The 27246-nt window shown below is 38.8% G+C and overlaps 1 pseudogene; it reads left to right on the top strand.

Moving 5' to 3' along the window:
- Positions 1 to 9579: 9579 nt before the first annotated feature.
- Positions 9580 to 26566, top strand: LOC109277892 (heterogeneous nuclear ribonucleoprotein F-like; annotated as a pseudogene).
- Positions 26567 to 27246: the final 680 nt, after the last annotated feature.

The following is a 27246-nucleotide window of genomic DNA, read 5'->3' as shown; positions in this document are numbered from 1 at the left end:
GCGTGACAGACTTCCAGTTACACAGGTAATGAGTAATGAGAGGAAAACGAGCAAGTTCAGGGACAGGCTGGCTGGGCTGAGATAAAATGTTAGAGATAAGACCAAGAGAGGGAAACCTAGAAATGACTGAGGGTCATGGGATGCTATCATCTCTGGAAACCACGTTGTCTCTCAAACCAGAAATTTGGAGAGCAAGATTATCTTCAGGTATAATTTTCAAAAAAAATAGATGTTCTCTTTCTCAATGCTTCATGCTGAAATAGGTTATACAATGTTCTTCACATACAAAGAGCTATAAAATATGAGCTTAGTAGAATTTTTAACAACTGATGATTGGTGATATATGTTCTATTTTCCAAAATCATGTTTCCAAACTGTGGTTGAGAGTTCTCTAGATTTCCTGAAATTTTTGATACGTGTGGGAATGAATTTTTTTTGGAATATTTTTTTAAATTTTGAAGTTCTCAGTAAACTGCTGAAGGAACTGGTATCAGAGATGGACTTGTTTTCTTCTAGCTGAAGAATATAGGAAACACACTTTGGAAAGGAATGAATGTTTAGAAATTGAACATCAGCTGTGCATATATCGTAACAGAACATGGAATTCATAATGCTTCTTTCATTCCATAAAAAAAAAAAAGAAAGAAAGAAATGGCCTCTTGGTAAGAGAATGCATCTTGCAATCCCTAGAAAGGAGTTTGGTATGATATATAACTCAACTACTATTAAAAAAAAAAAAAAAAAAAAAAAAAAAACACCTCATTGAGTGTTGGGAAATAATGAGAATATTAAGATAGACCAATAAAAATACTCCTTGTCTTTTCTAATTCCAGTAATTCTTGTGAAAGTCAGAAATATAACTTAACTTTGATCACATTAGATTTAAGAAATCTGTTCTCTTTCCTAAGATAAATAGTGAGTACACAGGGAATCATTGCGTTTTATTTTTATTAATCTTCAAATTATATGTTATATTTGATATACTATCTTATTTGTATGACATTTTAAAATAAAACATTTAACACAATAAATACATCAGATATAAAGGTTATTTAGCAGGTACAGTTGGTAAGATGTGCATGTTTCTGATGAAGGCTAGGAAGAGATTCCTTATAAAAGGATCCTCAAAAGTTCAAGCTGCTTGCAGATATATAAGGGAAACAAATTCAAGCCATGACTCATTCAGTGTAGAGCAGGTCTGGTATCCAGGTGTGCCGGATGGTGAAAAAGAGGCAGCTTCTGTGATGCAGGGAGATGAGGTTGGCAACAGTCAATGGACTTCTGAGGTGCAAGGGCATATCCTAGGCCTTCTCCCCCAGCAAAGATTCACAATGCCTTTTCCACATTGTAACACACACAAATGCTTCACTTTAGACTTTTCTACGTAGGCTTCCCTGACCACTCCTTTCCCCGGTAGAATTAATAACTCCATCCTGTGTCCTCCCATTTTACCTTCGATTTCTTCTGAGTTCTGAACTTACCAAGCATACTGTAGTTTGTGTGTGTATGTGCAAAATTTCTCTCTAGAACAATTTTGAGTACTTCAAGGAGTCTAGAAAGAAGATGAGTACCTAAGTAGTCTCTCTATCCCTGGTGCCTGAGTACCTATCAATGTGTAAATGTATAGAATGAATTATCAGTGTAGCTCCTCATTATTCTTACCTTTTTTCCTTCCTTCCTCTTCATGCCTATATTCTTTTCTTGGAAAGATTTTTTTTTTTTCACTTTATTTATGCAAGTCCACCCTCCATGATGGCTTCTTTCACATTTTTTTAAATTTTTTTTAATGTTTATTTATTTTTGAGAGAGAAAGACAGAGTGCAAGTGGGGGAGAGGCAGAGAGAGAGGGAGACACAGATTCTGAAGCAGGCTCCAGGTTCTGAGCTGTCAGCACAGAGCCCAATGTGGGGCTCAAACCCACAAACCACAAGATCATGACCGAGCTGAAGTCAGACATTTAACTGACTGAACCACCCAGATGTTCATCTCACAGTTCGAACCCACAATGGCCACCTCTCTTCTGAAAAACCACAGGGCTAATATTATGTGTCTTAATCAGCTCAGGAAGCTATAATGAAATAACACAGACTGGGGTGCTTAAATAGCAAAGGCTTGTTTCCCTATCACAGTTCTAGAGACTTTGAAGTCCTAGGTCAACGTTCTGACAAATGAGGTCTCTGGTGACAGCCTCTTCTTGACTTGCAAACAGCCACCTTCTCACTGTGTCCTCACGTGGTAACTCTTCCTCTTATTACAACACTAATCTCTAGCCTCATGACCTTATCTTAACCTGATTGCCTCCAAAAGGCCCATCTCCAAACACTGTCATATTGGACATTAATGCTTCAACATACAAATTTTGGAGAAACAGAAACATTCGATCCATATGTGACACACAATTTAGTATAAATATAGCTGATGATTAGAGGTCAGAAGACATATTTCCTCCCTTCACATGAGGCACGGGTAGTTGAGGAGCACTCCAGTCATAGGCTCTCAAACTGTTTGCTAATCCCAAATCATGGTCAACAGCAAAAAAACATTTCATGCAGCAGATTGCTTGGGTTTTTCTAATCATGTGTGCATTAACGGTCTTGGCTCAAATTTTCCTCTTATTCTCGATGAATAGGTTGCTCTTAAGAAATATTTCACTGTAAAATTATTTCATGCAAGTTGACCCTTAAGAGATCTGTTTCCAATAGTTCTCTCCTTCTTGCCATCTGTCTCACCCAATAAACAATAAAAACATAGATGATAGATAGATAGATAGATAATAGATAGATATTCAGGATGAATGTATGTATGAGCATTAAGTTTCTCTACACTGACAGTTACAGGCATATAAGATTCCAATAGAGATATGAATGAGCACTTTATGAAATTTATTAAAACATTCTGAAGAGCTCAGATGTTGATAGAAGAAGGGGCAGTCTAGAGAGATGTTCTTTTTCAAACTGAATTCCAAAATGGCACACAGCAGAAATCATGATCATTCATCTCAATAATATTCTGGTAATGCATAGTTGAAAAATCAGTCTTTCAGTCCCCCTGGCTTCTCCCCTGACTCCAGCTCTTGGCTAATACCAAAGGCAAGTGGAGAAGGCAGCCCTCTGACCATTTCAAGACTCCATAATCACTTGGAAAAGAACTAATCCCTGAACTCAGCTTTTAGCAGGTAAATAGAAAAAGCAATCTGTTTTAAAGGCTAAAAAACAATCATAATCTTTATGTGCTTTTCTCAACCTCAGTACAATTTCATTTATAATATGCTGGAAATTTCAGTGGAAAGGGTATACTTTATGAAGTAGAAAATTGTATTTTTTATTTTCCCAGAATGCTGCTTCTATTACTAACCTCTGATTCTGTTAAACCCCACTGTGATATTTTTCCTGCAGTTGAGCCCATGAAAAGTATAATTCTTTAGGAATTTCATTAAGAGCCCATGAACTGCCTCCAGACTTTTTTTCCTGTGTGGACATTGTTCTTCTCATCTTCTCTCCTCCTGGTGCTCACCCTCCATTGTGTCTGGGGAGAGAAACCTGATTTGCAATTTTCTGGGCAATGAAGAGGGAATTTCTCTTTTTCCAAAGCCTAAAAACCTAAGTGTTACTTACACATTTGTGAATTATTCTAGGTTACCCCCAGATAAGGTTTTAAAGAATTGCTTTAATTGGGGCTGTGGTTACAAATAAACAATTTTTTTTTTTTTTTTTTTTTGCATAGAGGGGAAAGCACAATCATGGCCACTGCATTCCAAAATGAAATTTAGAAACAAGGAATATATTCACTTTCTATACTCTTAGAATAAAAATTGGGCTGGCATAGGTCATGATGATGTCACTCATGTGTACCCTCTCCAATCTTATCGAGGAGTATAGAATAAATATTTGCAGCTTTTTGTATATCAATCATATCTCAATAAAGCAGTTAAAAAAAGAATTGGGTGGTGCCTGGTTGGCTCAGTCAGTTAAGCGTCTGACTTGGGCTCAGGTCATGATCTCACGGTTCCTGAGTTCAAGCCCCATGTCGGGCTCTGTGCTGACAGCTCAGAGCCTGGAGCCTGCTTCGGATTCTGTGTCTCCCTCTAACTCTTCCCCTTCCTGGCTTGTGCTCTTTCTCTCTCTCTCAAAAATAAATAAACATTAAAAAAAAAGAATTGGATTGGCAATCTCTTCATGTTATTAATCAGTGCAGCACTTAAAGAGAAACCATATTTCTAAAATAAAGATGTATTTAGGGTGACTATGAAACAAAATATTTTTAACTTATTAAAGTATTGTAAGTCCACTTTTTTTGAAACCCTCACCCCCAATTTATCTGTAATCTGTAGTCAAAGCCTCTCTATGTCTAAGTCAAGGCCACCTCAATATCCTTCTCACCTCATTAAAGTGACAGTATTCTTCCATGCACCCTATTGGTTATGACGTGTTTTTTGAGAGAAATTTCATGACTACTCCACACCCCATCTTCTGTAGCTATCAGCTCACAGGCTCCCCTGCCCACTTGGATGGCACAAGAACTACCATAAGCTCAGGAATTCGGTCCTTCTAGAAACCACCCAGACACCACCAGTGTCCAGCTCTTAGAGCTCTCTGGAGACTGAACCCACAGGATGTCAGATAATCCTTGGATGGACTGTAGCTCCTCTTACATGCAAAACTGCCACCGAAAGCCATAAACACTGTGTCCTCATGTGGGTTGCTGATTGTCCCTGCAGCCTGGCCAGGTCATGGAAAGTGATGAAACTCTAGGGCGGGAAAGATTCCTGTCCTGATCCCACCCTCCACAAGCCATCTTGCTATCATACTGCTTCTTCTTGTCAGTTCAGCTCCTATTAGCTAAATATAATTTCCCAGGTTCCTCCTGCCTGAACTATTTAAATGCCACACCTATTTGGGACTCATGCCCCTTAAATCTAGCCTCTGCTTAATTCCCAAGCCTCATTTCTCACTACCTATCCTCACTACTCCAAGCTTTCATGCTCTCCTGCCAATCCTCCCACTTTCTCCCATCTGCTGGCTCTTTCTGCTTTCCGATCCTCTGTGAAGGACACTGTCCCTGCCCCGCTGGGGTAACTTTATCTCATTCTTCTCTAGGCATTAGTTGAATCTTCACTTGCCTTGGAATGTGTGTCAGGAACCCTGAGACTTACGTGGGCTCCTGTGCCTTAAAACTCATAACTTAATTGCCTGTATTTTTGTGTTATAAACTCCAGAAGAGATAGGACCATCTTTATTTTTCTTTCCTGCACTCTGATACTTAATTTGTGCAGTTATATAGTTTGCACCTCAATGTACACTTAATGAATTGAAGGTGGCAAGATTTTATTTATGCACCATACTGCAGAATTAAGCTAGGATGCAAACAAAAATACCTAAGGTATACTTTTACCACTGTAGTATTTGTTATCATGGCTCTCATTTATATTTTATGGTGGTTCTTCACACATGCTGGCTGAGATATTGTTTGATGAGTGTACCATCACGTATCTCTCCACTACCAGTACACTATGAAATTCTATAAAAATTACTAATGTTTTAAAATATGAAATGTGGCTGTCAGGGAACCAGAAACTCCCTAACTCCCACATCAGTTGGGATTCAAACAGAGAATGCCGAAGTTTGGGCAGTGACATTCTGAAAAGGGGGAAATGGGGAATGAGAGATATCACCAACCAATCAATCTGAGAAATCGTATACATTCAGCCAGTGACAGGCAGCATGAAGGGTAATGCAAAAATCCATAAGAATTCTTTGAGTCTGCAGCCAGGAACATGGGATAGGTCTCGTTGGTCAGCAGCAGGAGAGGTGAGCTGGATACAGAGCCCTGGAATATTAGGATATGCTAGAATCCTCTTGCCTGTGTGAGTCTGTCACAACCACTGACCACCACAACCTTCAGAGATCAATGGGCAATGCCTCACTCCTGCTTTCCAAATCTCGCACAAGAATCTCTTTCGGTCAATGCTGCCAAAACCACTTCAAAAAGGATATTCTGGGAAACATAGTTCCAAGTTAAAAATATAACAATGCAGCCAGTTCCTTTTTTTATTATAGGTAAATTTCAAGGTACACCCACACCCACACACACACACACACACACACACAGTAGCTTGATAATTCTAAATGAGACAAACTTATAAACTTAGGAAAACTTTAAGGAAAACCTAACATAATGATCCTCATTGTTTAACATTGCTATAATAGACATTTAATAAAATATTTTACAATGTTTATTTGTGTTGTCTTCTGCACAATGAACTGGTCCAAAACTCAGTGACTTAAAACAACAGCAATGATTTATTTGCTTACAATTCTGCAATTTGAGCAGTGCTTGGTGGAAATGTTCCAAGTGGGGAGAATCAAGCTGGGAAGCTCTACTGGGGACAGAGAATTTACTTCCAAGATGGTTTGCCTCTCAGTGTTGAGCTCTCAACACAGCATTGGCTCTCAGGTGGAACTCAGCTGAGTGGGCAGTATTATCCAGGCCTCAATTCTGTCACTACTTGGGCTTCCTCACAGCATGGCTGGTGGGTTCCAAAAGGGGAAATCTTTTTCTTTTTTAATGTATTTAAATCTAAGTTAGTTAACATATAATGTAATGATGATTTCAGACGTAGGATTTAGTGATTCATCACTTACATATAACACCCAGTGCTCATCCCAACAATTGCCCTCCTTAAAGCCCATCACCCATTTAGCCCATTCCCCCCACCCCACACCCCCCAGCAACCCTCAGTTTGTTCTCTGTATTTAAGACACTCTTGTGGTTTGCAAAAGGGAGATTCTTAAGTGCCAGTCTTCTGAAAAGTTTAAACCCTCCACTGGCACCATGTCGATTCTGCTATATTTATTCTAGATTAAAGTAGTCACAGATCAACTAAGACTCAAGAGGATGAGGAAATATATTTTAGCCACAAATAGATTTTAGAGACAACCCGCCAACAATTGCTTAGGTTTGTTTTGCAATTATAGTATGTAGTCCATTTTAACAGGTAAATTTTAAACATATGCATCATAGGTATATGGTAATTAATAATTGCTAGAAAAATGTGGGCGTACGCTGGCCTTAAATTTGTATGCAGTTTTTTTTAAAGTTTATTTTTATTTATTTTGAGAGGTAGAGAGTAAGCAGGGGAGGAGTAGAGAGAGGGAGACATAATCCCAAGCAGGTTTTGCCCTGTCAGCATGGAGCCTAATGCGGGGCTTGAACTCATGAACTGTGAGATCATGACCTGAGACAAAGTCAAGAATCTTCAGACGTGTAACCTACTGAGGCACCCAGGTGCCTCTGTATGAAATTTTTTACTTTCTTTCTGATTTTCTGATAGAGGCAGATGGTGAAAGGGTAAAAGTATGGACCCTGGGCATGTCATCCAAGATTTGAAATCCAGATTTGACCTTAAATTATATAACCTATCTGTGTCTCAGTTTCCTACTAATAAAATGATGCTAATAATAGTACCTACATCATAAGCTTATTTCAGGATTTTAAGTAAACTAAATGTAAATATAAATAAGTAAATTGGCAATACATAAATCATTAATAAGACTATAAGCAGTATTTAAGCTTTCACTGTCACTACTACTATGTCTTTTAGCAAATCTTCCTTGAATTTGAGATGAATATGGCATGTATTATTAGTGAAATGCAAAGGAAAAACAATGTAATTGTTTTAATTAAAATTAAATATTACTACTTAGAAATATATAAAAACCTACATGGACTGAGTTTACTTTTTTGAGTTGTAATGCAAGTGATATGAATGTACACAGAGATGTCTACTTAACACGTCTAGAAAGAGATAAATCTACTTAGAGCAGTGGCAATGAAATATGGAGATGTTTCATGATTTTTGGAAATACTTAAAGTTTCCATGGTAAGGCAATGTGTTACATTATCAGTAAACACACTGCCCTGTTTTGACCCAAGTTTAACACATCCTCGTTTCTTGACTCTTACCTTGGGTCTATGTTGTATAATTGCTGTGTTTCCATTTCCTCACCTGTAAGGTAGATAAAGTAATAGTTCCTATTTCATAAGTTGTGAAAAATGGTATAAGCTACCAAATGTTAACTACATGGAATACTGCCTATCAGTTAACATACCAAAGCTGTTGCTATTATTATTATTATTATTATTATTATTATTATTATTATCTTTAGCAACATTTTATTTATAAGAATATAACACAATCGTCAGTATTAAAACTTCCATAACAATCAACATATTGATTCCAACAGCATAGTAAACATGGTTTACTATGGCACTCCACCTTTGCATGATGTGGTTTCAAAATAAAATACAATCACTTAAAAAAAAAAGAACTTGTCGAAATGGACGTAGCTCACTGTTTCACTAAGGGGGAGGAATATTCTGTTCCCTGACATAAGGATAAGGGCTGCAGATTTTCCTCGTTGGTGGGGACAACTATTTAGGAAATCAGGCTACAATTTCCACCTTACTGTTGTTGTGAAAAGTTAGAGAAAACCATACCCTACTGAAATGGGGGGAGAAATGCAAAATGTTTCTGAATTATAACTGGAACTTCTAATCCTGGGGAAAAACTAATAATGGAGTTGCTAAATAAATTGAGAAATATTTTTTGTCAGTTACTGGAAGTGAAATATAAGAATAGCATTGATGATGATAGGAAAAAAATCCAACAATGCTTTGTGCATTAGTTTTCTAGGGCTGCCATAACAAAACACTGTAGACTGGGTAACTTAACTTTGTTTTCTCATAGTTAAGGAGGTTAGAAGTCTAAGATCAAGGTGTCAGCAGGTATGGTTTCTCTTCAGGTCTCTTCTCTCCTTGGCTTGAAGATGGCTGCCTTCTCTCTATGTCTTTATGTGGCTTTCCCTCAGCACATACACATCCCAGTGTCTCTTTGTACGTACAAATTTCCCCTTCTTATAAGGACACCAGTCATATTGGCTAGAGCCTATTTTAACAGCCTCAACGTAATCGCTTTTTTTAAGACACTACCTGTAAATATGGTTACATTCTGAGATATTATGGATTGGAATATCCATAAGAATTTTTAGGGGACACAGTTCAGCCTAAAACATTTACCATTCAGATACTAGAGAACAGATTTTGTATTAGTATTCTCCAGAGAAAGAAGCACAAGTGTGTGTGTGTGTGTGTGTGTGTGTGTGTGTGTGTGGAGAGAGAGAGAGAGAGAGAGAGAGAGAGAGAGAGAGAGAAATATTTTAAAAAATTGGCTCACACAGTTATGGAGGCTAGTAAATCCCAATTCTGCATAGTGGGTCAGAAACTCAACCTAAACAAGAGCCAAAGTTGCAGTTCAAATCCAAAGACTGTCCACTGCAGATTCCCAAACTGGTTCCCTGAACTATGGAGTCAGGGCTATTGTGGTGGAAAAGGCCAAGAGGAAACCACTAGAACTGCTTCTACCCAGAAAAGTAGTAAACCAAAACAGTACTGTATTCCTGGAGGGATTGCAGCGATTAGTGCCATCATCAAGGACTTGAAAGATGCAGGGGTGGTGATTCCCATCACTTCTCCATTCAACCAGTCTATCTGGCCTGTGAAGAAGACAGAAGGAACTAGAGAATGACAGTGGATTATCATAAATGTAACCAAGTGGCACCTCAAATTGCAATTGCTTTAACAGATGTGGTTTCATTGCTTGAAAAAATTAACACATCCCCTGGTACTTGCTATGTAGCTGTTAATCTGGTAAGTGTTTTTTTCCCCATCACTTTTCATAAAAATATGTCTGGAATACAAGAAATTCCTTAGGGTGTTTCTTGTTATTATCATTCCCTGTGTTTAAAGTCAGTGGAAAACTACAATAGCCTAATCCGGGCAGGACTACTAATGAAATAGACCCTTCAGGAACAAAGATTTGGATCACCTCACCAGGTAAAGAACCATGACCAGTTGAGAAGCTTGCTGAGGACAAAAGGCATACAGAATGAATATTGGAAGGAGGTATTTATTAATACCAGATGTGACCACTTACCTACTTACATAAATGAGGACTGTAATTATCATGAATATTCTTCCACATTTTGTTATGTTTGTGTGTGAATATGTATTTAGTAATGAATAGATCTATCTATCTATCTCTTTGTTGTTGTTTTTTTCTCTTAACCCCTTGTAATGTAACTTAAAATGTATTGACTCCATCATGGTATTTAAGTATTGTTAACTTTCTATCATAGTGTTTAATTTACAGAATACCAAAGAGAAGAGTAAACATCACCCGAAGACTTTTTGTCTTCTGGGGAAAGGGTTAGTTCATTTTCAATTGTACATAGGAGAGCTGTATAATGTTAAGTTGAAGTATGACCTTATTATTGTCTTTATTTATAGAGTAAGTATGGCTTAAGGAAATGCATATGGGAGCCAGGTTGGCAAAGGATGAATTTGCGATGGTTCATTTTTATATGTCAACTTGGCTGGGCCACAGCACCCAGATACTTAGTCAAATATATTCTGGATGTTTCTGTGAGGATGTCTTTTTTTTTTTTAAACCCACATCCAAATTGATCAATCTGAGCAAAATACAGGTAGTAACAAAGAAAAGTAATTTTCGTATTTTATAATTTTACAATATTGTTTATCATAGAAAAAGCTTTAATATCTTTTAATAAAATACAAAAGCAAATTGTTAGTGTTGCCAGAGATTGCTTGCCTGCCCTTAAAAAAAATTAACAATACCTGTTTGCAAACAAAAGCATTGCTAGAATGTAGTCAAACCTTTTGTTCTCTTTTCAGGACCCAGCCCACTGATCTCTTTTCTGTTCAGTGACTAACACATAGTAGGCGCTGAATAAATATTTGTTGACCGATGGTGTGTTCTTTAATCCCTATCATTTATTTCCTGACCCTAAATTGGATCTTCATTCACGGGGGAAAATCCACCACCCTCCACCCCCATTCCTAGGGTAGCCCAGTGTCCTTTCATTACCTTTGATCCACGACTTTGGCCCAGACACACTTGCCTGAGGGGAATGACTGAGGGTTTCCGAGGGTAAAGGAAACATTTAGAGGATAATTGTCCTCTTAATCCCTTTCACCTATTTCAGCCATCCCTGTGGCAACCATTAGTTTGTTCTCTGTATCTGAGACTGTTGCTATTATGTTCTGTTTTTTCTAAGCCACTAAATTTGTGATAATTCCGCACAAAAACAATAGGAAACTAATACAAGCAATAACCCTGGGATAGTTAGAGTCCCAACTGTTACCCTGTCTAAGCCTAAGGGATAAGGGGAAAGAGTAGTTAGTGGAACCTCAAGGAAGGAAGCCATGTAGAAAAACATGGACTTAGGTCTATAGATCGAGCAAACTCAAGTCAACCTTGTCAAAATGGAGCCAAGAGACTAAATGCCTGGCCATTGCCCCACCCTTCCCCCACTTCCCTCCAATCTCCTTCTGAGCTTTCCCAATTGCTGGATCCAAAGGGAGCTATAGGGACAGTGGTTTTAGACAATGTACCATAGGTCAGGAACAAACAGCAGTGTTTAGATGGACAGAGTATGGAAACAGAAAGATAATCTGACAATATCATGAACCATGGAGACATGAGACATGAGAAGTAAGGTGCCACATGTGCTGAATCAGAAGAAGATGCACATCTCTTCATTGTGAGTCTGGCGTTTATGCCCTGTTGCAGTGGATTCTCAACTTTGCTGTGCATCAGAATAATGAGAGGAACTTAAAAAAAAATCTCCGGATGTCCAGGCCCCACTCACAAACAACTCAATGTTTCCCAGGGAGCAGCTCCAGAAGCTGTATGCTTACTATTATATTGTCTTCCCAGTGGTCATTTTTCCGGCAAAGCAACTTCATCTTTTCACCTTATGTCTTTAGACTCAATATCTTACTTCACCACCAAAACGTTCTTCATCCTGAATCAAATAGACAAATCATTTGTCTTAATTCACATGAACATTTCATCACCTGAACTATGCATTAAAATGGACTGTTGTGCAAAGATTTTCAAGTGAAATCTCTTCTGGTTTCACAATAAATTGAATGGGCCTTGACCTTAACCCAAGCGTGCTTGGCATTATGTTTATCCTGCGTATCATTCAGTTTCTCTTAGGGCTTTCTCAAAAGTAAGATGGCTCATATTTGTCCCTCAAGAATGCAGAATCATCTTAACTAAAAATGAGATGCCTCCACGTTAGTTAAATTGTCAAAACAGTGGTGTTTCTTTGTCTATGGCTTCAACTAGATTTAGATTTAACTCATGTTTTCTTGTATGCTCATGAGCTTATACATTTTTTTAATGTTGCATAAAATGAGCCATTTATTCTGTAACTATATAATTTTTGTCCTAACTGGAGGAATTTTAAGAGTGAGAAAGGAACTAGTAATAATATTCAGGCACAAACCAAGCATTAATCAGGCCTGCCCAAGGGCACACTGGGATGTGCGTTCACTCTTGGTGGTCATCACCCAGAGCTAAGGATGCAGGAGGTCAAGGGCAAGGGGTCTGGTGTGCATTCATCACGCACATGTTGAGGTCCGGTTTCATATTTAACATGGTTAGGTCTTTGGTTACAGCATCCTCTCTGGCTGCTGCATGAAATTAGATGGGGAGCCTAGTGACAGTGACCTAGGGAAGAGATAATAGTGGTTTGCATTAGGATGATGGTCATGCAGATAGAGAGAAGAGACTAGAAGGACTTTGAAAGTAGAATCTATAGGAATCTGAATCGATTGTATGTAGGCATAAGGACATGTCAAGAAGGGTAGCAACTGAGTGGGAGTAGGGCTATTACACAGGACATTTTGGAGGTATAGTGGGTTATCCACAGCTGGCTTCCCCAAGGGTGACAGCAAGTCTGTGGTCCATTGTGCTCCTGTGAACAGATGATTTTCTGGGGACAAAACTCATTCATGGTAGATATGAATATTTGTGAAGATAACGTATCTGGCCCTGCTTTTCTGCCTGAGTCCTGAACTCCAGAACATTAACTACACAAACCTGGCCTCACCCCACCCTCCAGACCAGGCTGCTTATGCCCTGTGTGTTTGTTTGTGCTATGCCTTCTGCAGAAATACCCCTCCTCCTTCATCTTTCCCTCACTCCTACCCCACAATCACTTAAAAATCCTCACTATTCCATGTCTAGTACCCCAGCATAGGCATCATCTGGGAGCGATGCAGAGTCTCAGGGCCACTCAAGAGCTGATAAATCAAAATCTACATTGTGATAATATATGCAAGTGATTCATATATCCCTTAAAATTTGGAAAGTTTTATAGATAAATCCTGTTCATCCTTAAGTATTCAGTTCAGGGGCTACCTCTTCCAGACAGGCTTTTCTGACACTCCCTTCCCCACCTTCAGTCTGCTGCAAGAACTGTTAGAAAGCCATACATGGTGCCAGCTATGGCTGTGTGCACCATATTCAGGACCGTATCTAGTTCATGAGTCTTTTCCATTAGCTGTGCACCCTGAGGGTCTAAACTTATTCATCATAGTATCCCCAACTAGTAGGGATGATGCTGTAAATGCATCATCCCTGGGAATCCTCATCTTGCACTATTGTTGGACCACCTGACGGGTGAGACCACCTGGTCCTGAGGGCCTTCAGGTATTGTAGAAGCCAAACTGAAGTCCAAGACAGATATGCTTTACACCATATTTTGTCCTGTAAAAAAAAAAAAAAAAACAAAACAAACAAGATTTTTTTAATAAACCTACACCTTGCTGACTTTTTTTCAGGGATTTCATGCAGAGATTTAACTATGACTTTTAAAGTAGTGTCAAACAGTATCCAGGGTAGTTAGAAAACGTCTAAGAGTTGTATTGCTCCCTGCAAAATCTGTCCTCACTATTCCAGATTCATGATGACGACCCCAGTGTCAGCCCCCAGTGCTCTCTTGCAGACAGCTTTCTGTCCCCTCAGCAAAATACCCCTCTCCAAATTCCAGTTTTTGCTCAACCAAAGAGATATATGCAGAATATACATCACATCATGTCCCCCCTCCCCCTGATTCCCCATTTTCCCCACAACAAGGACTAAATCTCTCCCTGGTGTTATACACTGAACCAAACACAGTAGCTGTGCAATTGGCCCTATGCAACCTCCACCATTCTCCTCTATGCTGTGACCTTTGCTCCATGTCCCTGGCTCCAGAAACCAAGGTCTCAGGGCCTTTCTGCTACCACCGTTTCTTTCTCCCTGGAATATTGTGCTCGCTGACATTCTTGGGCTGTCTTCCTCTCATCTGTTAGATCACACCTTAAATGTGACCTCTGATGTTATTCTATAACCCCCATTATCTCTTCACCTTATTGTAATTGTCTGCATAGTACTTAGCACTATCTATTTGTTTATTTGTTCATTATTATCTCACTTACTCCTTACTAGATTATACGCTCTGTGGGTCCACAGGTCTCACTGGGTTGTTTTTCTATCACTGAATTCCAAGCATCTAGAATAGTGCTGAAAACACTGTGGAAGCTTGTTAGGAATTTATTAAATAGATGTTAATGTATGCAATAACACACACACACACAGTTTCAATCAGATAGAGCCAAATGTGCTAGTCATTGTCCAAATTCATCAAATTTATTCTGTACCCATGACTTTTTGCCCTGTTCTGTCAAAGGGGCATGTGAGCCAGGGACCTGCCCCCTTCCCGGGAACCCTAATAACCCATGGGATCCCTGGACCCTTTGGGACTTCTGTGGGCTATTGGTGGAGCAGCAGAAGCAAAAGGGCCACTTGAGAAAAGCCAGAAGCTGGACTCGAACTTAGTCCAAACTTACATGTTATAAATCATTTTGATCTTTCAATCGACAGAGCTGCCTCCAACTTTCTTAACCTCTTTTCTGATAGAAGAGAATCTCCTTTTGATAGGAGGGAGTGATTCTTTCCAATTCTTTGTTCATGTCTTCTGCCAATTTCTTATAAAAGTTGCATATTTGATGTTTCTACACACATTGAGAAATTTCTTCTCTATTTCTAAGCAGTGTATTTCCTCCTCAACCAATTTTCTGTCAAGTCACATTACATGTTCTTGATGCAGGCAGTATTTGAAGCTTCGGCTTAAGCTTCTGGATCTCACTTTCCAACTGGGAAATTTTCAGACTGCATATACTTGCTTGGTTTGAATTTTTTATTTTTCCTGTAAGCTCTTCATTCATTTGGTTTTCTTCACACAATTGCCTGGATATTTCTTGTTGTTTTTTTTTTTTTTTTCTCTTTCAGGACTTTTAAAGGACATATTTAAGATAACATCGTCAATGAGACTCTTTAGATCCACTTCTAACTAACAGACTAGATGGTGGCCATTTTGTGCTTCCCTCTGTTTCTCTACTTCCACGTATCTGCCATCCGCGTGATTTCTCCCAATATCAGGAAACATCTGGCCTTCAGTATGGTTTCAGCCAGAGATTTTAATTGTCTCGCTTTATCATTCATGACCCGGTTCACTCGTGCATTTGAGTGTTCTGGCATTTCTCCATGTTCCTTCTTTTCCCACACTTTTTCTTCCCTCCCTCTTCCTCTTCCCTCTTGGGCACCTCTGGACTGTGATAAAGATGAGCATTTTTATTCAAATATTTCTTCATTTTCTTCTGAAGCTTTTCTCCATTATTCTGTAATGCTTTTACAATGTCATTAACCATAGTTATTTGGGAAAGTTTACAGGGCTTGCTTTTCTGTCCTTTGTCAAGAAAGTCTATTATGTCATCAGGTGAAACCTTGTTCAGAATTTGAACTTGCAATATTGAAGGGCTTGCTTCCAGCCCAGGTGACTGGAGGGCTTTGGTGACTTCTGTCATTAGTTTATTCTTTTCACTGCCTTTTCCACACACTTCAACTTAAGGAGAACACCCTTTGGCTGGCTCTTTTTTTTTCTAAAGGAGACCTGGGACTTGTCTCAAGCATTCACATGTTATCGGCAGAGCACTTCAAAGCTCCTCCAAGATTGGCTGAAAAAACATCTCAGTGGCAGGCAGTGGATCCTTCATGGCTCTGAAGGGCTCTGCAGTTCTCCTTCCAATGTCCAGTGTCCTATAGGCCACAAGTGACCACATGGAACCCTGTGAAGTATTCAGTCTCTAATGTATAGAAGTGCCCAGCAACCAGGGCAATACAGTAAGTAGTTGGGCTGGGGGAAGGGGAGGCCAACCAGGTTCTAGAGAGCAGTGCTTCCTAACTTTGTTCAGCTCACTGCATAAATTGAAAGTTATATTACCTATACAATAAACCAGAGGAAGTGGAAAGGGCTGAATGCAGCCTAGAGCTCGGCCATTCTAGGCCCCACCTGGCCTTACAGCAAACCTAGAAGTCCAAAGCAATCCCATGCCATTACCCCTCCTCTGCACACAAGTCTGTCAGGGCATAGCGGTGGGGCCACACTCATGAGTGAGGCCTATTCTCTTGATTTCAAGTTTCCTTTGATTTTGCCTATAAAGTTCCCAAGTATCTCCCTCCTCTGAAGTTTCCTTCCTCCTTTGTGTTTAGTCAAGGTGGTCAGACAGGGGCAGAAGATGAAGGGTATACCCACAGCAATTAATCAGAATCCTGCATTTAAATCATAAGGACTCAGGATAAGTCAATTAGAAATGGCAGGGCCTTAAAATTTCATGAATTTTCTATGGAGTCAGCATGTCCCTGTTTGATCCAAGTGTTCCTAGAAGGGAGCGACTCTGCTTCTGGGCTCTTTCTTTCACAAAGCCCTGCTATTTTTAGCACATCCTCCCAAGGTTGTCTTGAAGACAGTCTCCAATCCACCAATTCATCTTCAGAAGTATACCTCTACAATCAATTGTATTTTTTTATTCTTCATAATATGTTCCTGAAATAATGATGTGCTTTCAATAGTCCCCTTTTCTTGACTTTAGATTTATGTCTCCAAATCTGAGAAATAGTTGTTTCTGCTCTTGGATGCTTAATATCAACTATGGAAGTGTTATATTGTAAGTTACCAGGCAAACAACAGCAAAAAATACCACTTTGTTTTAATTAGGTTTTAATAAAGACTTAATATATTATTTTGTTTTCACTTTCGATGAAAGTAATCAATAGTGCATTAAATTTCTTACAATGACCATGACGTTTCAGAAATAGTGACAAGTAGTCATTATGGTTTTCATTCAGTAACAACACAAAAATGCTCTTACCACACACTTTATAGGTACAATCTCATTAGTGTTTGTCAATCCTTCCGATTTTTTTATTCACCAATAGGGTTAGGAAACAATAGATCGTCTACATTTGTCATTCATAAATGTGGACTTTCCATCACCAATAAGAGAAATGAGACATTATAATTTGAAAATGCCTAAAGTATTTGCCAATAGATATAAAATATAGAGGGAAAGCAGATGTTCAATGAGTAGTCTTTCACTGGGGTAAAGACTACCCTGGGACAGCCATAAGTGATAAAAAATAACAAGGACTCAAAAGGAATAAAACACTATCAAAACATATGAGAAGGAAAGGAGAACGGAAGGAAGGAAGGGAGGGAGGAAGGGAGGAAGGAAAGAAAAGGTAGAGGATCAATTTTGATCTGCAGTGTCCCCAGAACACTTGACAAAGAATAACATGAGTAGTGTGGGAATATAAAAATTATTGGATATAAGACTTCTGAAGTCAGAAAAATGTAACCTAAATTCATCAAATCCTTGTCTTTATTTTTTTCTTTTAATTTTTTTATTACAAAATTTATTGTCAAATTGGTTTCTATACAACACCCAGTGTTCATCCCAACAGGTGCCCTCCTCAATGCCCATCACCCACTTTCCCTTCCCTCCCACCCCCATCAACCCTCAGTTTATTATCAGTTTTTAAGAGTCTCTTATGGTTTGGCTCCCTCCCTCTCTAACTTTTTTTTCCTTCCCCTCCCCCATGGTCTTCTGTTAAGTTTCTCAGGATCCACATAAGAGTGAAAACATATGGTATCTGTCTTTCTCTGTATGACTTCTTTCGCTTAGTATAACACTCTCCAGTTCCATCCACGTTGCTACAAAAGGCCCTATTTCATTCTTTCTCATTGCCAAGTAGTATTCCATTGTGTATATAAACCACAATTTCTTTATCCATTCATCAGTTGATGGACATTTAGGCTCTTTCCATAATTTGGCTCTTGTTGAAAGTGCTGCTATAAACATTGGTGTACAAGTGCCCCTATGCATCAGCACTCCTGTATCCCTTGGGTAAATTCCTAGCAGTGCTATTGCTGGGTCATAGGGTAGATCTATTCTTAATTTTTTGAGGAACCTCCACACTGTTTTCCAGAATGGCTGCACCAATTTGTATTCCCACCAACAGTGCAAGAGCGTTCCCATTTCTCCACATCCTCTCCAGCATCTATAGTCTCCTGATTTGTTCATTTTAGCCATTCTGACTGGTGTGAGATCCTCGTTTTTAATAAAGTGGTAATTTTATTACAGTTTGACTTTGTGGCTTTCATGATATTTGATCACATGAATATCCAAAAACTATTTAACTTTTGATTTATCCACTCTAATATTCAATTACTATTTAACCCGGTCAACTATAAATTTCCTTTAAAAGACCGTGACAAAAATATGATGATCAAGCAAAGCTAAATTCACCACTTGTGTGACAGAGAGATTTCTGTCTTCAGATTGCCAATTGTGTTTCAAAAGGGGAAATTTAAGATAGGATATTTGTAAGGTTTGGGGACATGTTTTTGCGTCACTTAGGTAAACTTTTTTAAGGTAGAGAACCAGGATTTGGATTTGGGAAAGTTCACAAGATAATAGTTCAAGACTTGGTGGACATGGTCAGTTAAATGCCCTGTGTGAATTTTGATGAGCAAACTACTACCCTAAAAAAAGCATTATTTTCCCAGATGAGCAAACTGCTTGCTTGACTAATTTGGTTAGCAAACATTTTCTCAAGTAATGACATTATTTACTGGCTTTCAGCCTGGTGTTCCAACATAAGAACTCAATGTAGCAAATCATTGCTAGATTGACAGGCAGTCTTAGCCCTCCACCTTCATCCAAGTTAGATGTTTGAGTAGCCTCAGTCCAAACTACTTCTCTCAAGCCTCAGCTGTCCTTTCATCTAGGACAATTCATCCAATTTTCAGAGATTTTCAATTTCCCAAGTTATCTTTTCCATGGTGTACTAGATGCCTCCTTTTGGCAAACACCAAAGAAAAAGCAAGTGCGGTTCTCTAGAACAGTGATCCATACATCTCTTATCAACAACGGTTTAGGATTTTTTAAATGGTTCACACTTTGTTTCTTTATGATATTTCCATTACTAAAAGTCTACAACAGTCATTCATAGAGGAGGAAAGGCTTCTAGTACACCTTTGTGCATACAGACGTGTGTGCCTGTGTGCATGTATTTCTAGTTTATATGGAAAGGTTGCATTTTTCAAACTTACATACTGGAAAAATATATATACAGCCCCATAATGTGAAATTTTATAATTTACTATTTGATTTTCCTGAACAATTTGTGTTATCCAAAAAAAAAAAATGATTTTGGCTACCTTACAAGAAAGTCCATGTGCTTTTTCGATTCCAACAGAGGTGAGATAAATCATATATACTTATCTGGCGTCTGATGTGGTGCTTCAGAAAAAAAAAAATGCTAAATATATCTTTCCTTTCAATTCACGTAATTTTCCTTTTGGATGCATGCCATTAAAAAAAGGTAAGTAAAAACAGAGTATACTCGATGAAGGCAGAATATGGTGCAAGCTACCAATGTGGAAGGCATTGAGTGAAATCTAATTTCAAAATGTAAAATCGGAGTAAGAGCCAAGAAAAGATCATTTTCATTTCTTCATATGCCCAGCAAGTTCATGATTGTGACTTTATTGAATATTTGATGCATCAACCTCACTATTTACCGTAGAATATTTTGAAAGCAGCTACAATATCTAAAGTTGCAAAGCATCACATAAATATATGTCAAGAAGCCCTGGACACCATGATGAGCATAAAACAAAAATTTACCATGGAGATTCTTCACTCTGACTAACCCTCTTTGAAATGTTGAACAAGGCATCTAGTGTTTAATTACAGATCTATAAGACTTGCTTGTAACACGTAGGCACATTAATATTCTTATAGATTCAAAAAGATACTTTGCACAGAAAAGCTTTGTGAAATCTTTCTTTTTTTCCCAATTTTTTAAAAAGTTTATTTGTTTTGAGAGAGAGAGAGAGAGAGAGAGAGAGAGAGAGAGTCCCAAGCAGGCCTCGCACTGACAGCACAGAGCCCAACGCATGCCTTGAACCCAAGAACTGTGAGATCATGACCTGAGCCGAAACCAAGAGTCGGAGGCTTAAACAACTGAGCCACCCAGATGCCCATTTGAAGTCTTCTCAGATTATATTCACATCCACATAATAAGTCCTTTACTTTAGATTATTTTAACATTTATCAATTTGGGCCAAAACCTCTATAATATACTTACTGATGAATTGTCTTAAGGTTATTTTTCCTATATTTCTCACACGTATGTTGTGTTTCTCTACTTAGCTTCAAACTTCCTCCAGAGCTGGAAGAATGTCTTTTGTGGCCTGTTTTTCCTCTACACTGAGTATTATATGCCCATTTTATGAGTCACTCCTAAAGGGCCAACTTTTCCCTTAAAAATCCTGAGAAAGTGAGTTCATAGATTGGCATTTTACACTTTTCAAGAAGCATCCTAAACACCTCACAGCCTTGTTATAGAGCACCTCTCGGGGTTCCTGCCACAGAAACATTATCATAAATCAACGCTGCAGATGTCATGGACACATAGGTGTCTACCACAATTTTATGCAGCCTGGAAAATGGAGAAAAATAAGGAAAGAGTAATAAGTTCTCGTGACTCTAAGGTCTGAAATTTAAAGGGTTCTGCTTTATTCTAAGATTATGTTCATTAAGGGCTGATCTTAAGTGTCACTCACCAGTATAGTTTAGCAGCTGATGTCTGTTCTGACTGGTCAAGTAGTACGAGCACCATACCAGTAGCTTAGTATTTTGAATGTAACCCAGAGAATGAATTACGCTTTTATCCATTAAACCATTTTATCCATTCTTTCTTTTATGAAACAGTGGCAATATTGGAGTTCATTTTCTCTTGTTTCTTTTTTTTTTTCTTGAATATGGACTTAGTCGAAAAACATCGACTTCCCTTTCTTAGTCCTCTTTCTCTGTAGCATAAAAATAATTTTATAAACCAATGAAGTCTGAAAGCCTGGGAGCCATACGAAACTACTTATTTCACCTCTCTAACACTCCTTCTTCACAAAAGTAATGTGTTTATGGCCTCACTTACAAACTTTTAGCACACAGCTCAGTTTTCATGCCTGCGTATTGTGTCCAAGAAGCTGGATGGAAACAAAAGGTTTCAAACTCAATTTCTTTGCAAAATCCTAGATGTCTGGAATTTGGCATAGGCATCGTGCACTAGAACATGATGAAAATAAGCCCAGCTCCTACAAATAAAACTCATCTATAACTTTACACTTTATGCAGCTTCCATGCACCGTACTGCAAATGTGATATAAAAAATTCTAGGTAGTGAAGTTTTGTTGAAGTATATGTTGATTTCTGCCTTCAGATATTTATAAGCATAGCTGTGCTGGTATTATTAAGATAAATATATTTATTATCAGGGAATACAAATTTTAAAATCAAAACATCTTAAAGTCATCTAGCCTAACCAGGTTAAGTTCAACCATTATGCCTATATTTGCTTCCCTGGCCACCTTATTCCTGCACACATAATACTAAAATGTCCACCACCTCATATGGCTTCCCGTTACTGCTAAGGAAGCACCCAGTGTCCTAAAACACTGACTGAAATGGACCTGAATCTTCATCTATCAGCAACATCTTGATCTCCAGTTAGTCTTTACAGATACACAGACTGTATAGTTCTTTCCCACAAACATAAGAGCATTTGAAGTATCTGGAATATTAGCAGATGTCTGTAAAGGTTAAAGTCTTTTAGAAAATCTTACACCAAGAATTGCAAGCCCTTGCCCTAAAGTTTGTTTCTTTCCTAAACCCCAAGCTGGGGAACATGCTTTCTTGGAGTGGTTTAAACCTTCCATTTTCCTTGCAAAATTCCCAACCACAGACTTGCTTGTTCTCAGGTCATATATTTCTGAGAAGTGAGACAATCACCTGCCTTGCCTCGTACATCATATTCTTGTTTGTTGGTTCCTTTTAACTCATGACAAAACACAACTGCCTGTAACACGTAAATCTTCTGCTAACTGCCAAAAGATAGGGGAATCTCACTTGCAGGATACTTCAAACACTTTAGTTTTTTTTTGTTTTGCCTCATTTCTGTTTCTGTTATTGTCTTAGCAGCTTTAATGAGATTTAATTGACATATAACCTTGTATAAGTTTAAAATGTACAATGTGTTGATTTGATGCATTTATATAAACCGTTTAGTTTTTATTTCATTTTGTTGTCCTTCTCTTATTGCTCTCCATTTTTCTCTTACTATCCATACTAAGATAGCTCATTTTTGGATACCATGATATCTAGAAGGGAAAGTTACATCATCCTAACTGGAGCATTTCTATCTAAAGGCATGTCTTTAACAGAAGGCCTCCTTCTTTGCTAAACTTATCCTCATTTCTTTACCCTGAATAGGTGGTCTTATTAGGGAAAAGTTGTAGGTCATGGACACATTTTCACTGACTTGTTTGTCCTTTGCCCCATTTTTAGAAATGTTCTTCAATTTTAAATGCAAGATTCTCAGTGTATGTGTGATAGTTAATTTTATATGTCAACTTAGCCAGGTTATGAAGCCCAGTTGTTGCAAAATACCAGTCTCCATATTGTTGTGAAGGTAATTTTTAGATATGATTAACATTTGAATCAGTAAACTTTGGGTAAAGAATATTACCCTCTGCAATGCAGTGGGCCTCGTCCAGTCAGTTGATGGCCTTAAGAGCAAAGACTGAGATTTTGAGAAGAAAAAATTGTCCTCCAAATTAAATTGCCTTTCTGTTATTTGACTTTGTAATTAATATTGACTTTGTAATTCTGTTATTTGACTATGTAAAACAATTGACTTTCTAGCCAGGCAGGATATGGATGGATGGATGGATGGATGGATGGATGGATAGATAGATGATAAATAGTTGGCTCTGTTTCTCTTGAGAACATAGACAAATACAGTGTATGAATACATATATTTTTATGTGTATGTGTAGATAGATAGATGGATGATAGATGATAGATAGATAGATAGATAGACAGACAGAGCCTGCTATACAGGTAAGCAATTCAGGCTTAAGCATACTACTTTTTAAGTTAGTTAAACTAATTACTATATACCCATAGTTCAGCATTTAAAAATACAAGAAAACATATACCAAAAAAGCACACAATCCCCTCCCCTTTCCAAACTTCTCAGCCTTTCATTTCCCCTTCCTAGGTTAACTATTATGACCAGTTGCCTATGGATCCTTTCAAAGGTAGCCTTTGTATAATCACATATATGTTTTTCCCCCACATAGTAATACATTATACAAACTGTTCTGCACCTTTCTTCTTCTTGTTAATATTTCATGAAGATGCTTCCATGTAAGTACATATAGAAGGATCTCATTTTTTCATAATTTATCACCATAATTTTAACTATGGGAATTCATTTAGGATATTTCTAATTCATTGCTATGTAAAACAATAGTGAAACCACATTATTCTAAAAACTCTCTTTATGTGTATGAAAGTTATAGTTTACCTGTACAATATAATACTAGATGTGGAATGTCCTTGTTTTAAATTTGTGAAGGAATGCTATGTTGATAGTTATATGACAAACTTTTTTATGTGATTAATATATCCTGGTACCATTCTGATATTTAAATAACATTTATTACTATTTGGTGTTTGCCGTCCTATATCAGTATAGGATATTTTTTTTATCTCGGTCAAGCAATTAATTTGGAAATCGGTGATTCCTGATAGTGTCATAATTCCCAATTTGTTATTAAGGGAGTAAGCCATTGAAAAACCTTTAAAACAGGGGCGTATGGGTGGCTAAGTCAGTTAAGTGTCTGACTCTTGGTTTCAGCTCAGGATAAGATCTCAGTTTGTGAACTTGAGCCCCATACCAGGCTCTTTGCTGACAGTGCAGATCCTGCTTGGATTCTCTATCTGTCTCTCCCTCTGCCCCTCCCCAACTCGTTCTCTCTCTCTCTCTCTCTCTCTCTCTACCTCTCTCTCTCTCTCTCAAAGTAGATAAATAAACTTAAAAAAATCATTTTTTTTTTAAAAAGAAAAGTCTTTAAAACAATAAGTGCACTATCCCAATTTGGGCTATTAATGTCACCATAAGAGGTTAGCGGTAGTAGGATTGTAGCAATCGTGGCACTTAGGTAAAGCTCAGGGGCATGATTAGAGATATACATAGGGAGAGCTCATAGCTACATCAAGGAAGGGTGGGTGAAAATGTTAGCCTTTGTGAAAATATTTTGAGTTGTTAAATCAAATTTCATATGAGATCTCAAGCAATTGCAAGAAAAAACAGAGCTGCAGTCTCTAAGAACAGATGCCTTCGGTGTCTTGATTTCCATAAAATTCTGAGAGGAGGAGATGGAAAGGTGTTTGATTTTGGTTTTGTTTTACTTCCAGCCATTGTCCCTTGTCTCTTCTCGTGCCTTCTCTTAGTAACCAGAGCTTCTGCCAATCCTTCTGCTTGTAAGGAGTTTCTTTTTATTTTGTCAATTTGAAGAGAGAGAGATCACTGTACTTCTTGTACTGATGATGACTACACTTCATGGCAGTTTCACTTTATATTCACTCATCCAAGATGAAACTCTGGTAGTAGTTTCAGACCCTTTAGCCGGCATCAGACCTGCAGGGTGATGTAGGGGCAGGGGAGCCATGTCCTCTTGTGAATTTCTTCCTCAGGCTTTCCCTTCAATCCACCAACGGCCCAGTTCATTTTATTTCCCAAATAGCTTTCAACTATGTCCACCCCCTTTCATTTCCACTCCTTTCTGTGTACCACCTTGGAGTTGTCTTCTCTCTTTCCCCTTGCTGATGAATCTCCCTAAGTCCATACTGTCCTTCTACTGAAAGCTCTCTGGTGACATCCTTGTACCTTGAGAATAAAGATTAAACTAAAAGGTTTCCCAGGACGAAGGGGGCTCAAGCCCATCCCAATCCCCAGCACCACCACCCTGGTTGCTCTGGTGAATGCTGTGACACTGAGGCAAGATGGTCGTATAGCTCTTTTTTAGGACAATTCATTACCTACCAGGAGTGTCTCCAACTATGGGCATCTCCCCCTGCCCCCTGGGGTTGGCTGTTTAAGTCACAAAAAGCTGCACCCAACCTCATTTGGCGTCTTTCCTCTCAAGTGTCCATGATGTAGGGCCCTGAGGAAGTGAAGGCTTTGAGGTCAGGCCTGTCCCAGTCCTGCTCTGCTAAGGATAAGCAGAATTTGCTTTCTGACTGCACAATTCATGCTGGGGTTGCAGGCATTCATTTCATCTACACTAGAGAAGGCAGGCAGAGTGGCGAGGCTTTTGTTGGACTCGAATCAGAAACTGATGTAAATGTGGCCCTTAAAAAAGACAGAAAAAGCATGGGCACCGGTACATTGAGGTGTTTAAGTCACACAGAACTGAGGTGGATTAGGTCTTGAAGCCACTGATGGCTTTGTGTGGCCCGAGGACTCCCATTTGGATGACGAAGGGAGAAATTGTTCCGTTCTTATGGTTGGAATTGTGGACCCCAAGGGCAAGATTATAGGGGAGGTCTTTGTGTAGTTTCCCTCACAGGAGTTAGCTGAGAAGGGCCTAGAGAAGCACAAGGAGAGAATAGGGCACAGGTATATTGAAGTGTTCAAGAGCAATCAGGAGGAAGCTAGGTCGTACTCGGGTCCCCCTCTGAAGTTCATGTCTCAAGAGTGTTGGGGGCTTTATGACCACCCTGGCATAGCCAACAGGCATATTGGCATCAGCAAGCAAGCGGACCTATGGAGGATGAGGTCTGGTGCTCATAGTGCAAGGTATGGGGGCTCTGAGGACTACCGGGTCCTCAGCGATGGCTTCAGCTTCACCACTGATCTGTTGGGGAGAGACCTCAATTACTGTCTCTCAGGCAGGTGTGACCACAGATCGGAGGTGGCGATTTCACTGCCCAGAGTACCACTGTACACTGAGTCCGCATGAGAGGGTGGTCATACGATGCCACAGAGAATGACATTTATGACTTCTTCTCTCCACTTAACCCTGTGAGAGTCCATATTGACAGTGGCTCTGATTGAAGAGTAAGGGGCGGAGCCCACATGGAGTTTGCCACTCACGAAGAAGTTGTGGCAGCCATGTCCAAAGACGGGACCAACACGCAACGTGGTTTCGTAGAACATTTCCAGAATTCTGCAACTGGGGCCAGCAACCAGATGATGCAAGGCATGGGAGTGTCCACCCAGTCGACTCCCAGAGGCCTCGAGAGTCAGTCTGTGAGTGGCTGTTACAGGGCTGACTGTAGAGGCCAGAGCGGCATGGGTGGATAGGACTAGTTTCCTAGGAGCATTTGAGTTATTGCGATCAAATTTTCACAGGCAGCCAACAAGCAGTGAAAAGCAATAATTACTCTAGACGAAGCTGTGGGACCCATTTTGCACCATTTTGCATCGTGTAATCTGCATTAAAAAATCAACTCTTCAGTGTTTTCTCATGCAGACTTTCTTATCACATTATCATGTGATAATGAGTAAAAGCTAAACTACTTTCAGCTTTTCTCAATTAACATTTTCGTAGTGCACTTCAGAGTGATGTTATCTAAGTTAAAGTAGTTTTAAGTACATTACATGGATCTTTTATATCACATGACATGAACACACTGAGAGGAATACTTTTCTGGAAAACTCAAGGTGCCAGATCCCTAATTTAAAGAGGAGTTTTTTTCATGTTTGTTCATTATAGTTCATTTTTATTTAAAATCTTTTCAGTTTAAATTTCAGTTTTTTAAAATAAGTTAGTGTTTTTTAAAATTATTTATTTATTTTGAGAGAGAGAGAGAGGCAGAGAGAGGGAGGGAGAGAGAATCTGACAGTGCAGAGCCCGATGTGGGACCCAAACCCATGAAACATGAAATCATGACCTGAGCCAAAGTTGGAAGCCTAACCGACTGAGCCACCCAGGTGCCCCCAAGAATAGGTTAATTTTGAAAATGGAGACACATTGCTAATACTGTAGGACTTAGTGAGGCCTTGACTTAAAACTTTTTTTGTAGTTTGATTTCCTTTTGGGTGTATTTTGCTAAGTGAAACTTGTTAAATTTTTTAAT

Source organism: Panthera pardus, unplaced genomic scaffold, assembly GCF_024362965.1.
Source record: "Panthera pardus isolate Hobbes unplaced genomic scaffold, ASM2436296v1 HiC_scaffold_16, whole genome shotgun sequence".
NCBI classification, from domain to species: domain Eukaryota; kingdom Metazoa; phylum Chordata; class Mammalia; order Carnivora; family Felidae; genus Panthera; species Panthera pardus.
The sequence above is the reverse complement of the archived record's forward strand: the minus strand, read 5'-3'. Positions and strand labels throughout refer to the sequence as shown.